The following is a 16,076-nucleotide window of genomic DNA, read 5'->3' on the forward strand; positions in this document are numbered from 1 at the left end:
AAGAATGAAATAGAACACTTTCTAACACCATAACACAAAAATAAACTCAAAATGGATTAAAGAATCTAAATGTAAGACCAGAAACTATAAAACTCCTAGAGGAGAACTAGCAAAACACTTCTCGCGACATAAATCAAAGCAGTATCCTCTATGACCCACCTCCCAGAATATTGGAAATAAAAGCACAAATAAACAAATGGGACCTAATGAAACTTAAAAGCTTTGGCACAACAAAGGAAACTATAAGCAAGGTGAAAAGACAGCCCTCAGATTGGGAGAAAATAATAGCAAATGAAGAAACAGACAAAGGATTAATCTCAAAATATACAAGCAACTCCTGCAGCTCAATTCCAGAAAAATAAATGACCCAATCAAAAAATGGGCCAAAGAACTAAACAGACATTTCTCCAAAGAAGACATACAGATGGCTAACAAACACATGAAAAGATGCTCAAACATCACTCATTATCAGAGAAATGCAAATCAAAACCACAATGAGGTACCATTACACGCCAGTCAGGATGGCTGCTATCCAAAAGTCTACAAGCCATAAATGCTGGAGAGGGTGTGGAGAAAAGGGAACCCTCTTACACTGTTGGTGGGAATGCAAACTAGTACAGCCACTATGGAGAACAGTGTGGAGATTCCTTAAAAACCTGGAAATAGAACTGCCATATGACCCGGCAATCCCACTTCTGGGCATACACACTGAGGAAACCAGATCTGAAAGAGACACATGCACCCCCATGTTCATCGCAGCACTGTTTATAATAGCCAGGGCATGGAAGCAACCTAGATGCCCATCAGCAGATGAATGGTAAGGAAGCTGTGGTACATATACACCATGGAATATTACTCAGCCATTAAAAAGAATTCATTTGAATCAGTTCTAATGAAATGGATGAAACTGGAGCCCATTATACAGAGTGAAGTAAGCCAGAAAGATAAAGAACATTACAGCATACTAACACATATATATGGAATTTAGAAAGATGGTAACGATAACCCTATATGCAAAACAGAAAGAGACACAGAAATACAGAACAGACTTTTGAACTCTGTGGGAGAAGGTGAGGGTGGGATATTTCAAAAGAACAGCATGTATACTATCTATGGTGAAACAGATCACCAGCCCAGGTGGGATGCATGAGACAAGTGCTCGGGCCTGGTGCACTGGGAGACCCAGAGGAATCGGGTGGAGAGGAGGTGGGAGGGGGGAATCGGGATGGGGAATTACATGTAAATCTATGGCTGATTCATATCAATGTATGACAAACCCACTGAAAAATAAATAAATAAAGGAAAAAAAATCGGAAAAAAAAGCAAGGTGACAACAATAAACAGCCTTGACAGTACTCCTTTTCCTATTTGGAACCAAAGTCTGTTGGCTATGTCCAGTTCTAACTGTTGCTTCCTGACCTGCATATGGTTTTTCTCAAGAGGTGGTCAGGTGGCCTGGTATTCCCATCTCTTTCAGAATTTTCCACAGTTTATTGTGATCCACACAGTCAAAGGCTTTGGCATAGTCAATAAAGCAGAAATAGATGCTTTTCCGTAACTCTCATGCTTTTTCAGTGATCCAGTGGATGTTAGCAATTTGATCTCTGGTTCCTCTGCCTTTTCTAAAACCAGCTTGAACATCTGGAAGTTCTCGGTTCATGTATTGCTGAAGCCTGGCTTGGAGAATTTTGAGCATTACTTTACTAGCGTGTGAGATGAGTGCAATTGTGCGGTAGTTTGAGCATTCCTTGGGATTGCCTTTCTTAGGGATTGGAATGAAAACTGACCTTTTCCAGTCCTGTGGCCACTGCTGAGTTTTCCAAATTTGCTGGCATATTGAGTGCAGCACTTTCACAGCATCATCTTTCAGGATTTGAAATAGCTCAACTGCAATTCCATCACATCCACTAGCTTTGTTCATAGTGATGCTTTCTAAGGACCACCTGACTTCACATTCCAGGATGTCTGGCTCTAGGTGAGTGATCACACCATCATGATTATCTGGGTCATGAGGATCTTTTTGATACAGTTTTTCTGTGTATTCTTGCCACCTCTTAACATCTTCTGCTTCTGTTAGGTCGATACCATTTCTGTCCTTTATTGAATCCATCTTTGTATGAAATGTTCCCTTGGTATCTGTAATTTTCTTGAAGAGATCTCTAGTCTTTCCCATTTTGTTGTTTTCCTCTATTTCTTTGCATTGATCGCTGAGGAAGGCTTTCTTATCTCTCCTTGCTATTCTTTGGAACTCTGCATTCAAATGGGAATATCTTTCTTTTTCTCTGTTGTTTTTCACTTCTCTTCTTTTCACAGCTATTTGTAAGGCCTCCTCAGAGAACCATTTTGCCTTTTTGCATTTCTTTTCCATGGGGATGGTCTTGATCCCTGTCTCCTGTACAATGTCACGAACCCCCGTACATCGTTCATCAGGCAGTCTGTTTATCAGCTCTCATCCCTGAAATCTATTTCTCACTTCCACTGTATAATCATAACGGATTTGATTTAGGTCATACCTGAATGCTCTAGTGGTTTTCCCTACTCTCTTCAATTTAAGTCTGAATATGGCAATAAGGAGTTCATGATCAAGCCACCGTCAGCTCCCGGTCTTGTTTTTGCTGACTGTATAGAGCTTCTCCATCTTTGGCTGCAAAGAATATACTCAGTCTGATTTCAGTGTTGACCATCTGGTGATTTCCATGTGTAGAGTCTTCTCTTGTGTTGTTGGAAGAGGGTGTTTGCTATGATAGTGAGTTCTCTTGGCAAAACTCTATTAACCTTTGCCCTGCTTCATTCCGTACTCCAAGGCCAAATTTGCCTGTTACTCCAGTGTTTCTTGACTTCCTACTTTTGCATTCCAGTCCCCTATAATGAAAAGGATGTCTTTTTGGGGGTGTTAGTTCTGAAAGGTCTTGTAGGTCTTCATAGAACCGTTCAACTTCATCTTCTTCAGCGTTACTGGTTGGGGCATAGGCTTGGATTACCGTGATATTGAATGGTTTGCCTTGGAAATGAACAGAGATCATTCTGTCATTTTTGAGATTGCATCCAAGTACTGCATTTCAGACTCTTTTGTTGACCATGATGGCTACTCCATTTCTTCTAAAGGATTCCTGCCCACAGTAGTAGATATAATGGTCATCTGAGTTGAATTCACCCATTCTAGTCCATTTTAGTTCGCTGATTCCTAGAATGTTGACATTCACTGTTGCCATCTCCTGTTTGACCACTTCCAATTTGCCTTGATTCATAGACCTAACATTCCAGGTTCCTATGCAATATTGCTCTTTACAACATTGGACCTTCTACCACCAGTCCCATCCACAACTGGGTATTGTTTTTGCCTTGGCTCCATCCCTTCATTCTTCCTGGAGTTATTTCTCCACTGATCTCCAGTAGCATATTGGGCACCTACTGACCTGGGGAGTTCCTCTTTCAGTATCCTATTATTTTGCCTTCTCATACTGTTCATGGGGTTCTCAAGGCAATACTGAAGTGGTTTGCTATTCCCTTCTCCAGGGGACCACATTCTGTCAGACCTCTCCACCATGACCGGTCAGTTTGGGTGGCCCCACACGGCATGGCTTAGTTTCACCGAGTTGGACAAGACTGTGGTTCTGTGATCAACTTGGCTAGTTTTCTGTGATTATGGTTTTAGTGTGTCTGCCCTCTGATGCCCTCTCGCAACACCTATCGTCTTACTTGGGTTTCCCTTACCTTGGACGTGGGGCATCTCTTCAGGCTGCTCCAGCAAAGCGCAGCCGCTGCTCCTTTCCTTGGACGAGCGGTATCTTCTCACGGCCGCCCCTCCTGACCTTGAAGGTGGAGTAGCTCCTCTCGGCCCTCCTGTGCCCACGCAGCCGCCGCTCCTTGGAGGTGGGGTAGCTCCTCTTGGCCGCCGCCCCTGGCCTCGGGCCTGGGGAAGCTCCTCAGGCCACAGTTGTGCGCGGTCCTTTGCAGCCGGCACGCTTCTGCGATGAACCACGCGGAAGCGCGCCAGTTGTGACGGGCTGAGCAGCTAAGTACAGCGCAATTCGAGGAGAGAGAACAGTCACCTTTAAGCCCTCTGCAGACCCCGGCACCATTTTCTCTCCAGGCGCTCCTGGTTCTTGTGAGCGGAGTGAGACAGCCGGTAGAGGGGAAGTAGGCGGCTGGTCTGCGTGCAGCAGGGACAGGCAGATCAATCAGGCTCAGGGCGGCATCTTACTCAACGGCCCAGCGCCTCCCTGCGTTGGGCTGCCAGTGGCATCTCCTTTTAGGGACACTATTGATTGTTCCTCTCCCCTTCTTTTCTGGGAGAGTTTCCGGCCACAGGGCGGTGTCCGGAGAGGAGCAACGGGAAAGGTGGTTTGTGAGCAGCGCATAGGATTTCCAGCCCAGCTGTAATTTGCAAAGCAGCGGACACAGTGCCACTCAATGCAGATTTTTTAGAATGGTGGTGAGTTGGGATATATGGGAAAGGAGTGGAGAGCCAGGGATGCCCATGTAGGGTAGGGAGAGTGAGTCAGTGAGTGGATAAGAACTGGATTCAGTTCAGACATGAAGATGGTCGGGCTGGGGAGGTCATTCTGAATGCATTAGCTTTTCCTGGAAGAAATGGGAGAGAGTTGCTGGTTAAAATAATCTCTCTGGAGAAATGTAAAATCTGGAAATCAGGCACGGGCTAAGAGTATAATGGGCCTATTAGTAAACTCTGCTTCAAAATTAATTATCTCTGTGTAGACATTGGTGAGCAAGCAGAGATACCCTTAGAAACCGAAGTCTATCATGGAATAAAATTATTTGGAACATAGGATTGGGGGTGGGAAATGCAGAATTTAATTATTCTTGATTCAGAGTTTGCTATAAGGATGCATAATTGAACACAATTAAAAAAAAACAAAATTTTTTTTCACTCCGAGCTAGAGAAATAATGCTGGGGGCGAGACACAGTGGGGGGGTAGATTCAAACCAATTTGAGATTATAAATGAGAAGATAATATAATTTTGTATATTGAATGGTTATGAAAATCAGAAATATTATTTAGTGCTTGACTGCTGTTAGGCAATTCAGAGGCAGAAATATAAAATGAGGCAAACTTAAACTCCAAAGGCCATAAAGCAGCAAGCTGTGAGGGAAATAAAAAAAGGATTTTCACGTCTCAGACAGACATAGGTTCAAGTTTTAGGTCAACCACTTGTCATGTTACTTTAGCTGAATTCTACGTTTTTCTGAAACTCATTGTTTTATAGGTAATGTGGGGATAATACGTGTGCTGGTATGCTTCCTCCATACCTCCCAGGCATTTGTTAGTTTTCTACCTTTTTCTGGCGTGTTCTGTGCCGCAGACACGCACCTCTGTGTTTGCTCCCCCTCTGGGCTCCCCTGTCAGGGAGTTCGGGTTGGGACTGGCCAGCGGGAGCTACTAGCAGTTAAAAGCTGCGTCCAGGTGTTTCTCACGCTCTCCCTGCCTTTGCACCAGGCCTCTGGGAGCAGTTTTGTGTTTTATCTCGTCATGACCAGTCCTCTTACCAAGTGGACCCTCCTCATGGTTCCTAGTCTCCCTGGGCCCCAGGAATGTTTTTTCTCTGTGCCTGTCGACCTGGAGAAACCAGGTGAAAGTCTCCCCTTGCTGCTAATCCCTCAGTGCCTCACATTCATTCTTTGTTCTCTTAATCGTGCCCACCCCCACCGACTGGAACCATCTGTGGTGAATCCTGTGTTCTGATGCATTCCTCACTGATACATAATGGTTGTTGAAGTTCAAAGAAAATGTTGAAGTATCCTCCCAACAAATACAGAAATGGGTATGTATTCACTTCTTGACATGTCCTCCAAAGATGGTGTGGTAGGTTGAATAATGGTTCCCAAATATGTCCAGGTCCTAATACCAGGAACCTGTGTATCTTACCTTATATGACAAAAGAGATTGACAGATGTTATTGAATTAAAGATCTTCAGATGAAGAGATTAATGTTAGACCATCTGGTTAGGATCTAAATGCCATCACAAGTGTCCTTATAAGAGAGAGGCAGAGAGAAATTTGACCCAGGAAAATAAGACAAGGTGACCACTGAATCAGGATGCTCACTGCTAGCTTTGAAAATGGAGGAAGGGACCAAGAATCAACCATGCCTAGAATGCAGCCCTAGGAGCTGGAAAGGGTGAGGAAATGGTCTTCCCTCCAGCCTCTGGCGAGAGCATGACTCTGACAACACCTTGGAGTTGGCCCAATGAAACTGATTTTTGGACTTCTGATTTCTAGAGCTGTAGAATAAATCTGTGTCTGTTTAATCCACTGAGTTTGTGGTAAATTGTTACTGCAGCCATAGAAAACCCTCAGTGATATCCCAAGGTACAGGACCTAGCTTGTAGATTGTGGTATCAGAATGCAATCTTCAGCCACCGTATCATTTTTCACGATGCATTCATGTGAACCAAGATATGAGACTGATGCGTAAAATCACAGTGACAACTCGTTCCTTTCCCACGAGAGATCTCACTTTCCTGTTGACTGAAAGACTTGTCAAACTGACCAGTCTATTTTCTCACTGTAAACAGTCAGGCTTGGGAAATCAGTCTGCAATCAGGATGCTAGGATAGTGATTTATAATTGAAAAAAAAAATTGCCACCTAGATGGGAAACTTCAACATTTTCACAGTGTTTCACAACATTTTCACAAGCATTTCATCCATTTTCCACTCTTCAGCAGACAAATCTGGAAAGACAAATCATAGCTGAAGGTTGTTAGTGGAACATTAACTCTGAACAAGGGCAGTTAGATTAATTACTTGCTGAATGGCAACAGACTTGGAGAATGAAGCACTTGGGCTCCTTTGGCTAGAATCTTACTGTCTCCCTTGTAGGGCACACCTTGCTGCAGAACCAGGATAGGTGTGCTTGTTTGGTAAGATTCCGTCTCTCCTAGGCCTTATCTGGATGGTCAATAAAAAATTAATAGCCCCTGTGGTTTTTTCTCATGAGGATATCCATCCTTCCACCTATTTGGGGGGATGTGTGGAACTTCATTCTAGCCAGTGTTGAGTTTTGCTGGCATAGAACCCATATAGTTTCTTTAAAGTAAAGTTGCATATCTCACTCATCATTATATGTTGGTTTGATAATAAAATGGACAATCTTATTTTCTTTCATATTGTGGTGGAGAGATTTGCTTCAGCATTTTTCCATAAACTGATAACAGCTCTTATGGGGATTGTACAAGGTAATGTATAAAGAGGGCTCAGCCTGCTCTGTAGAGAAGGCAATCAATAAACGTCATTCCTCATGTCGTATTCCCCGAATGTCTAGGGTGTAGTATGGTGTAAGGGTATGTTGGGAGGTTAAAATTCAGAAGGAGAACATCAGAACCTGTCATCCTCTGACAGTCGTTCTTAAACATCTCAGGGAAGCAGAAAACCCAGTATTTAGAGCTCTGTTTCTTTGTTCTTCTGATGAAACATATATTGTTCATGAAAGAAATCTTTTTTTTTTTTTTTTTAATTTCACTCTGATCTAACTATAGAGATACTTTCAGGCTGGGACAAGATTTCATTATTACAGAGACTTATGAAATTCTCAATAGGCAAACACATCTTGAAAAGACAATGTTTTCATTTTGCATATTGATGTAGTGTAGAAAAATAAAATTAAATGATACATTTATTTCATTCAAAGGCTTATACATCTGATTTTATATAATAGCCATCTTTTCCCTATATATATTACAATGCCTGAAATATGGTCCCATCAAAATTCAGTGCTAGAGAATGAAAATATTCATCTTCAAGAAAGTAGCAAGCTTAACATTATATAATTAATCAGATACTAATAATTTCATAGTAAAACAGTCTGATAAATTTTCACATACAATACTATGCTTAGAATACAATGTAGCAGAAAGAAATGATCTCTGATTTCAACCAAACGGATATGGTTTTAAGTACTGGCTTGGCATAAAATCTTAATTGCTAAAATGAAGTTGGTAAATAAAAGTATATAGGTATATAATCTGGTTCATATGTAAGTGTAGGTTAATAATAATGAGAATAACAACTGCATTTTCTTGATGATGATACAGAATGTAAGGTACAGGACAAAAAGTAGTTTTTAAGATTGATTTTTTTAAGGCTGCGCTGGGTCTTTGCTGCTGTGTGCGGGCCTTCTCTGGCTGTGGCGAGCAGGGGCTACTCTCCAGTTGCCGCGTGTGGGTTCCTCACTGCAGTGCTTTCTCTTATTGCACCGAACCTGCATCTCCTGCATTGGCAGGCGCATTTTTACCATCGAGCCCCCAGGGAAGCCTAGGACTAGGAAATTGACCATGATTTATGGGAAGAGAAAAAACACTTTTGTAGAAAAATATATAACGATTCCCCCCCCTCCGCCCCAGTTTTGAAGTTTATCAGCTTTAAATAGTCTTTTCCCCTATGCCTATCTTATTCTCTAACCTGGTCTCTGTAGACATGTTTATTAAAGGTTGTGAATTCAACTATAATAGATATACTGTATTGTACCTGATGCCTACAATAAAGAAGCACTTTTTTTTTTTTCACAATTTAAGAATCAGGGGAGAAGATGGATTTTAGTATAATGGAAAACTGCAGGCATTTTTCCAAGGGCGTATATTAAATCATCTGGTAGTGAGCTAAGTCAGTATTTGATGTTGCTTGGCTATAGGGAATGAAGGACAATGATTTTGGGAGAAAGCAGGAGAGTTTTGTTACCTAATCTTCTAGAATTCCTAGAAAAGATTTAATTAATGAAAGTCTTCTTTCACCTGAGTATCTGTCTCCTAATCACAATAACTAACATTTTCATATTGCTTCCTATAGTATTTGATGTAATTGCTTCAATACAGAGTAAAGACAATTGTACAGATATTATTATTATACCCCTTTCCCTTTCTAAGTTGTTATACTTTGTTTTGTTTTATAGCTGAGGCAGCAGAAGCTCATTTTGTTAGATTGTTTCCAAGTCCACAAGGCTTCCCTGGTGGCTCAGATGGTATTGTTTCCAAGTCCACAAGGCTTCCCTGGTGGCTCAGATGGTAAAGCATCTTCCTGAAGTGCAGGAGACCCAGGTTCAATCCCTGGGTTGGGAAGATCCCCTGGAGAAGGCAATGGCAACCCCCTCCAGTACTCTTGCCTGGAAAACCCCATGGATGGAGAAGGCTTGTAGGCTATAGTCCATGGGGTCACAAAGAGTCTGACACAACTGAGCAGCTTCACTTTCACTTTCCAAGTCAACTTAATTGAACTTTAGATAGGAGTTTCCTTTCACTGGAAAAATACCTGGCTCAATTATTTGTAGATAAAGTAAGTGGATCAAGGAAGTAGGCGATGGGTGAAGGAATTAGACTGAAGCTTCTAGGACACAGACCTGTAGGATAGTGCCAAGATGCATGATTAAGTTAGTACCAGAAATAGTTAGTTTATGTCACAAAAAATGTCACCACTGTGCAGAGCAGGGTTAACCCAGGCTACCAAGCAGTATCACCATGGGACCCGGGGATAGTGTGTCATGAGCTCCAGATACCGATCCTTCTCACTGAACAGTGTTGAAGTGTGTATTAATTGTCTTATTACAATCCCCCTTAATTTACAGTATTAAAGACCCCCCTGTGGAGTCTGTGAATTTATTAAAATTTGTGGCTGTTACTACTGCTAAGGGCAGCCATAACTAAGGAAAATGTATGTAGCACAGAAACATCATTCAAAATTGGATTGAGATTAATCGGGTAGCATCTTGCATAGAAAATGTGCAGCACAAAAAGAGAAAATGTGCCCCAAAATATAATCTGCTTGTCTAAGTTCACATTTAAAGTAAATTCCTACACAAAGATTTTTTATAACCTTCATCCCATCCACCAAACAGTCCAAGTTCTCCTCTACTGTCCTTTTTTCTCCATCTCTTCAGTTCAGTTGCTCAGTCATGTCCAACTCTTTGCGACCCCATGAACTGCAGCATGCCAGGCCTCCCTGTCCATCACCAACTCCCAGAGTCCACCCAAATTCATTTCCATCGAGTTGGTGATGCCATCCAACCATCTCATCCTCTGTCGTCCCCATCTCCTCCTCCCCTCAATCCCTCCCAGCATCAGGGTCTTTTCCAATGAGTCAGCTCTTCGCATCAGGTGGCCAAAGTATTGGAGTTTCAGCTTCAACATCAGTCCATCCAATGAACACCCAGGACTGATCTCCATCTCTAGGTCTCTTCTAGTTATCAAACCTGAATAGATTATAATAGGGATAGAAACCCTACAGAGGTTAAGAGCTTAGCTTTGGAATTCAATAAGTTTGGTTCTGAATTCTAGTCTATTTCTGAATTCTACTCTGACTATTTCTGAGCTGAACTTTGAGCCTCAATTTCTCATCTATAAAACTGACCTGATAATAGAACACACATTAAGGGGCTTTTGTGATGAATATTCATCACTGAGTGTAAAAATCTAAGCACCGTGCCTGACATACAGTAAGCACTTAATAAAAGATGAGTTCACTGCCATTGTTTTCAAAGCTAATGAGGTTTTTTTGTTTTTTTTTTTTTGCCTCTGCTTGGTCAATTCATTCATTCAACAAATATTTTTAGTATTTGCTCTTTCTTGAGGTCCCATGTGATCAATTGAAAAAGAATCATCAGAAAGAGAACAAGAAAGGCTAAGGTGAAAAGGACTAAGGGTGCTCTTGTGCTCCCTTTCTGCTTTTCTTTGATGAGTAATCACTGTTTGATCAAAAATTCACCTGCTATGATCCATTACTTGCCCCCAAAGATATAAAGCAGATGTAAACATTAACAGTATAACTTGTGTTATTTGAATTTTGGGGATTATTAAGAATTTTTCTAGTTCTTTGTGACTCTCTGTGTCTACATGAGTAGAAAGCTGTTTCATTTTATTTTGGCCCAAATCATTTTTATGAAAGCCTGAGTTTGTTTTTAAAGAGCCGGCTTTAGAGTTGGACCGCAAAAGCATGCCCCAAAGTGGATGTCGCTCAGTCGTGTCCGACTCTGTGACCCTTGGATTTCTCCAGGCCAGAATACTGGAGTGGGTAGCCTTTCCCTTCTCCAGGGGATCTTCTCAACCTAGGAACTGAACCAGGGTCTCCTGCATTGCAGGCAGATTTTTACCTACTGAGCTATCAGGGAATGGGGTGTAAAACTGGGAGAGGAGCCTGTTCCCCACTGAGCAGTTCCCTAAGGAGAGTCCCTCTAGGTTGTTCTGAGACCGCGAAAAGGTGAAGTACTGTTTGGAGACAGATCTTTTTATCTCATGCCCAAAGGAACATGTTGTACTTAGAAAATACCTGCTTTATCAACTTGATTATTTTTGTGCCAGACTTTTGAATGAACCCTTTACCATGAGCAAGGTGGAACTGACAAAGCAACCAACACTCTTACATGGCTGAGTGCCAAGCAACGTGACCTTTCATCTCTCTTAATTGCTTTTCCCTTATTAATCCCGATCTATTATTGATTGTACCATTATGCCATGCTTCTAATGACTTTGCCTGGGAGGATCAAAATTTATTTAATATTTGGAATACTCCTTAGAGGAAGAAGTTGGAAAAAAATAGTATTAATTAAAGGTAGCATTTCTCAGGCTTTCCTAACTAACCATTGCTTGTATTAAAATCCTAATTATCTTTTAAAGTATAAATTAAGTTCTGTACCCTCCACAAATTTTTTTGGACTATACCATTTTGATGATTATATTTTTGCTCATATTGATCACTTGACTCAATTCGAATTTAGTATTACACTCTAATCTATGACAGATTATTTGTATAGCTCATCTAAGGTCCTTCACTGAGGTGTCAGCACTTTGAAATCAGAGACAAGACTTATTCTCTGGTATTCTTATAGTGATAAACATTTTTCTGTTTGTCAACAGTAAATTGTAACTTTATCAATAATATTAATGCTATTTTATACTTTTGTTATTTGTAGGATTTTACAAAATCTTTACATGAGCATTATCATTTTAGACCCTCATAGCTTTCAACTGCCCAGTGAGTGAAGTATTTAATTTTATAGATAAGGAAATGTAATCAAATGAAAATTTAAGTTGCTTATTATAAGTCTTGACATACCATAGAATGTATGATCGTAGAATGTTGTTATTGTATATTGTTGTGTTTTTACTGTCGTTGGGTAACTCTGACTTTCCTTTATTGTGGTTAATACATAAGGATTTCTATTCTATAGAAGGCCCAAGAGGGATCAAAACTATGGGATGAAAGGGGCAGATTATGCATAAATTCTTGCCTTTGGATATGCATGTGTGACTCCTTCCAATAGGAAGAAAAAAAGTGTGTGGTGAAAAGAAGGGCCACTGCTAGCGCATAAATGAGATAGAAAAAAAAGCCCACCTCCCTTCCTCCCCCACAGGCACATACAGCACTTGTTAATGCATGAAGCCATCTGCTCCATTTGCTCAGCGCGCTTGCACGCGAGCAGCCTGTTTGTGCATCGTAACCCAGGATAAATGATGAGAGCAGGGTGGCTGTGCAAGGGTCCAGAGCAGACGTTGATAGAGAATCAGTAAGTGATACTGGAGATGTTTGTTGGGAGGTTCAGTAGAGGAAGGTACATAAGCCAACAGGAATATTTAGAAGGACTTTTTTTGGCACAGAAGTATGAATAATCCTGTTATGTCTTTTTAGACACATGTACCCTGGGACTTTAAGTCTTTTTAATAAGCAGAGAACAGAATTTAGGAAAGATGATTCTATTTTGACCTCAAGTCAAAAGACTTGATATCTTAAAAATACTACCATTCTTTCAGTTCAGTTCAGTTCAGTTCAGTTCAGTTCAGTCGCTAAGTCGTGTCCGACTCTTTGCGACCCCATGAATCGCAGCACGCCAGGCCTCCCTGTCCATCACCAACTCCTGGAGTTTACTCAAATTCATTTCCATCGAGTCAGTAATGCCATCCAGCCATCTCATCCTCTGTCGTCCCCTTCTCCTCCTGCCCCCAATCCCTCCCAGCATCAGGGTCTTTTCCAGTGAGTCAGCTCTTCTCATGAGGTGACCAAAGTATTGGAGTTTCAGCTTCAGCATCAGTCCTTCCAATGAACACCCAGGACTGATCTCCTTTAGGGTGGACTGGGTGGATCTCCTTGCAGTCCAAGGGACTCTCAAGAGTCTTCCCCAATACCATAGTTCAAAAGCATCAATTTTTCAACACTCAGCTTTCATCACAGTCCAACTCTCACATCCATACATGACCACTGGAAAAACCATAGCCTTGACTAGATGGGTCTTTGTTGACAAAGTAATGTCTCTGCTTTCTAATATGCTATCTAGGTTGGTCATAACTTTCCTTCCAAGGGGTAAGCACCTTTTAATTTCATGGCTGCAATCACCATCTGCAGTTATTTTGGAGCCCCCAAAAATAAAGTCTGACACTGTTTCCACTGTCTCCACATCTATTTCCCATGAAGTGATGGGACCAGATGTCATGATCTTAGTTTTCTGAATGTTGAGCTTTAAGACAACTTTTTCACTCTCCTCTTTCACTTTCATCAAGAGGCTTTTTAGCTCCTCTCCACTTTTTGCCATAAGGGTGGTGCATCTGCATATCTGAGGTTATTGATATTTCTCCCGGCAATCTTGATTCCAGCTTGTGCTTCTTCCAGCCCAGCGTTTCTCATGATGTGCTCTGCATAGAAGTTAAATAAGCAGGGTGACAATATACAGCCTTGACGTACTCTTTTTCCTATTTGGAACCAGTCTGTAGTTCCATGTCCAGTTCTAACTGTTGCTTCCTGACCTGCATACAGGTTTCTCAAGAGGCAGGTCAGGTGGTCTGGTATTCCCATCTCTTTCAGAATTTTCCACAGTTTATTGTGATCTACACAGTCGAAGGCTTTGGCATAGTCAATAAAGCAGAAATAGATGTTTTTCTGGAACTCTCTTGCTTTTTCGATGATCCAGTGGATGTTAGCAATTTGATCTCTGGTTCCTCTGCCTTTTCTAAAACCAGCTTGAATATCTGGAAGTTCACAGTTCACATACTGCTGAAGCCTGGCTTGGAGAAGTTTGAGCATTACTTTACTAGCGTGTGAGATGAGTGCAATTGTGCAGTAGTTTGAGCATTCTTTGGGATTGCCTTTCTTTGGGATTGGAATGAAAACGGACCTTTTCCAGTCCTGTGGCCACTGCTGAGTTTTCCAAATTTGCTGGCATATTGAGTGCAGCACTTTCACAGCATCATCTTTCAGGATTTGAAATAGCTCAACTGGAATTCCATCACATCCACTAGCTTTGTTCATAGTGATGCTCTAAGGCCTACCTGACTTCACGTTCCAGGATGTCTGGTTCTAGGTGAGTGATCACACCATTGTGATTATCTGGGTCATGAAGATCTTTTTTGTACAGTTCTTCTGTGTATTCTTGCCACTTCTTCTTAATATCTTCTGCTTCTGTTAGGTCCATACCATTTCTCTCCTTTATTGAACCCATCTTTGAGTGAAATATTCCCTTGGTATCTCTAATTTTCTTGAAGAGATCTCTAGTCTTTCCCATTTTGTTGTTTTCCTCTATTTCTTTGCATTGATCGCTGAGGAAGGCTTTCTTATCTCTCCTGGCTATTCTTTAGAACTCTGCATTCAAATGGGAATATCTTTCCTTTTATTCTTTCAGTATGTGAGTTATTTTCATAGTGTGTCTGTCCCATTCTTAAAGATACCTTTGAAAATTTCAAAAAGAAAAGGCATCCTCTTCTCAGTGAAAAAAAAAATATACTGACATATGTACCTAAGTATTCCACCATTAATTTCAGTGTTGGATCCATTCTTGTATTTGGTGCGGTTTTATCGATTCTAGCTATTCATCGCAGTTATTGAAGATCCTTTAAAATGCATGGATCGCCTGCCTCTACTCTAGCAGATTCTGATTAGTAAGTTTGGGAAGAAGTCTCATACACTTGAATCATTTCCTTACATATGAGATGAGATCAAAGAGAGAAAAAGTCTACGGACAATGACAAGAAAAGAAATTAAAGGCTGTTTTACACTGTTGAACATAAATCACTGGAGAACTTATAATACAAATAAATTAGGTGAGTATCTGAAAAACACATATCTGGAGTGGCTTTATCATATTAACAAAAACATTACTTTCATTTTGTTGATAGTATTCATGAAAATAGATAATGGAAGGCCTTGGGCAGAGGAAGGATTTGAGAATATGGTACAGAGAGGAAAGATTTGCAGAATGTAGCATGGAGCGGAAGTTGTCATTTCCACTATTGATACCTTCTAGGAAATAACCTGGGAAATTGATCACTCTGGAGGCACAGAGACTTCTAGAAGATGATACTGTGTTTTCACTTTGTCAGGTTTTAGATAGTACAGACAGTTGAATAAAATTATTCAGTTCATTTTGGATGTAAAACTAATTAATGAGTCATGAAAGGATGATGAGTGATAATGAAATTATAAGCAACATTCTCTGATGGAACAACAAAAAATCTCTTAAAAGGAAGTTAGCAGATTTGCAGTGAGATGTTTTGAAATATTTTTAACATTTCCTTCATGGATTTTCATTAGGAAAACAAAATATACCATTTGCAAGAACTGTTTCTTTGGTGTCTCACTGAGAGGAAAGCTTTGGATACAGAGTATTAGGCTGAATGCTAAAAATAAAAATGTTTTTTGAGGCCAAAATCTCCATCATCAAGTGTTAATTCATGCCCTCTTTTTTTTTTTAATCAGTTTAATGACATTTTCAATATTAATATTGTAAACACAACAAATGTGTACATGTTAATTTAAATGCTGGGACATTGTTGCATATTTGCTATGACAAGCCTAGACAGTGCATTAAAAAAGCAGAAATAATGCTTTGCACAAAGGTCCATATGGTCCAAGCTATGGTTTTTCCAGAAGTCATATACAGATATGAGAGCTGGACCAACAAAATTGATGCAGGAAATTTTTTCTTCAGAAGAAAATTTCTTTCTGTAACTTGTTTCTCTTAAATATAACTTGTTGAGAAAAAGCTATAAAGACATTTTGTAGCAGAATTAGGATAAGGAAATTCATTGAACACCCTTATATGTAAACAGCTGGAGTATCAGAGTATTATGGAGAATATCAATTT

The 16,076-nt window shown here is 40.6% G+C and overlaps 1 pseudogene; it reads left to right on the forward strand.

The window, feature by feature from the left end:
* LOC122444330 overlaps nucleotides 1-16,076 on the forward strand; it is a 51,510-nt pseudogene that overhangs the window by 20,722 nt on the left and 14,712 nt on the right.

The sequence above is a fragment of the Cervus canadensis genome, chromosome 6 (assembly GCF_019320065.1).
Source record: "Cervus canadensis isolate Bull #8, Minnesota chromosome 6, ASM1932006v1, whole genome shotgun sequence".
In the NCBI taxonomy this organism is placed as follows: Eukaryota; Metazoa; Chordata; class Mammalia; order Artiodactyla; family Cervidae; genus Cervus; species Cervus canadensis.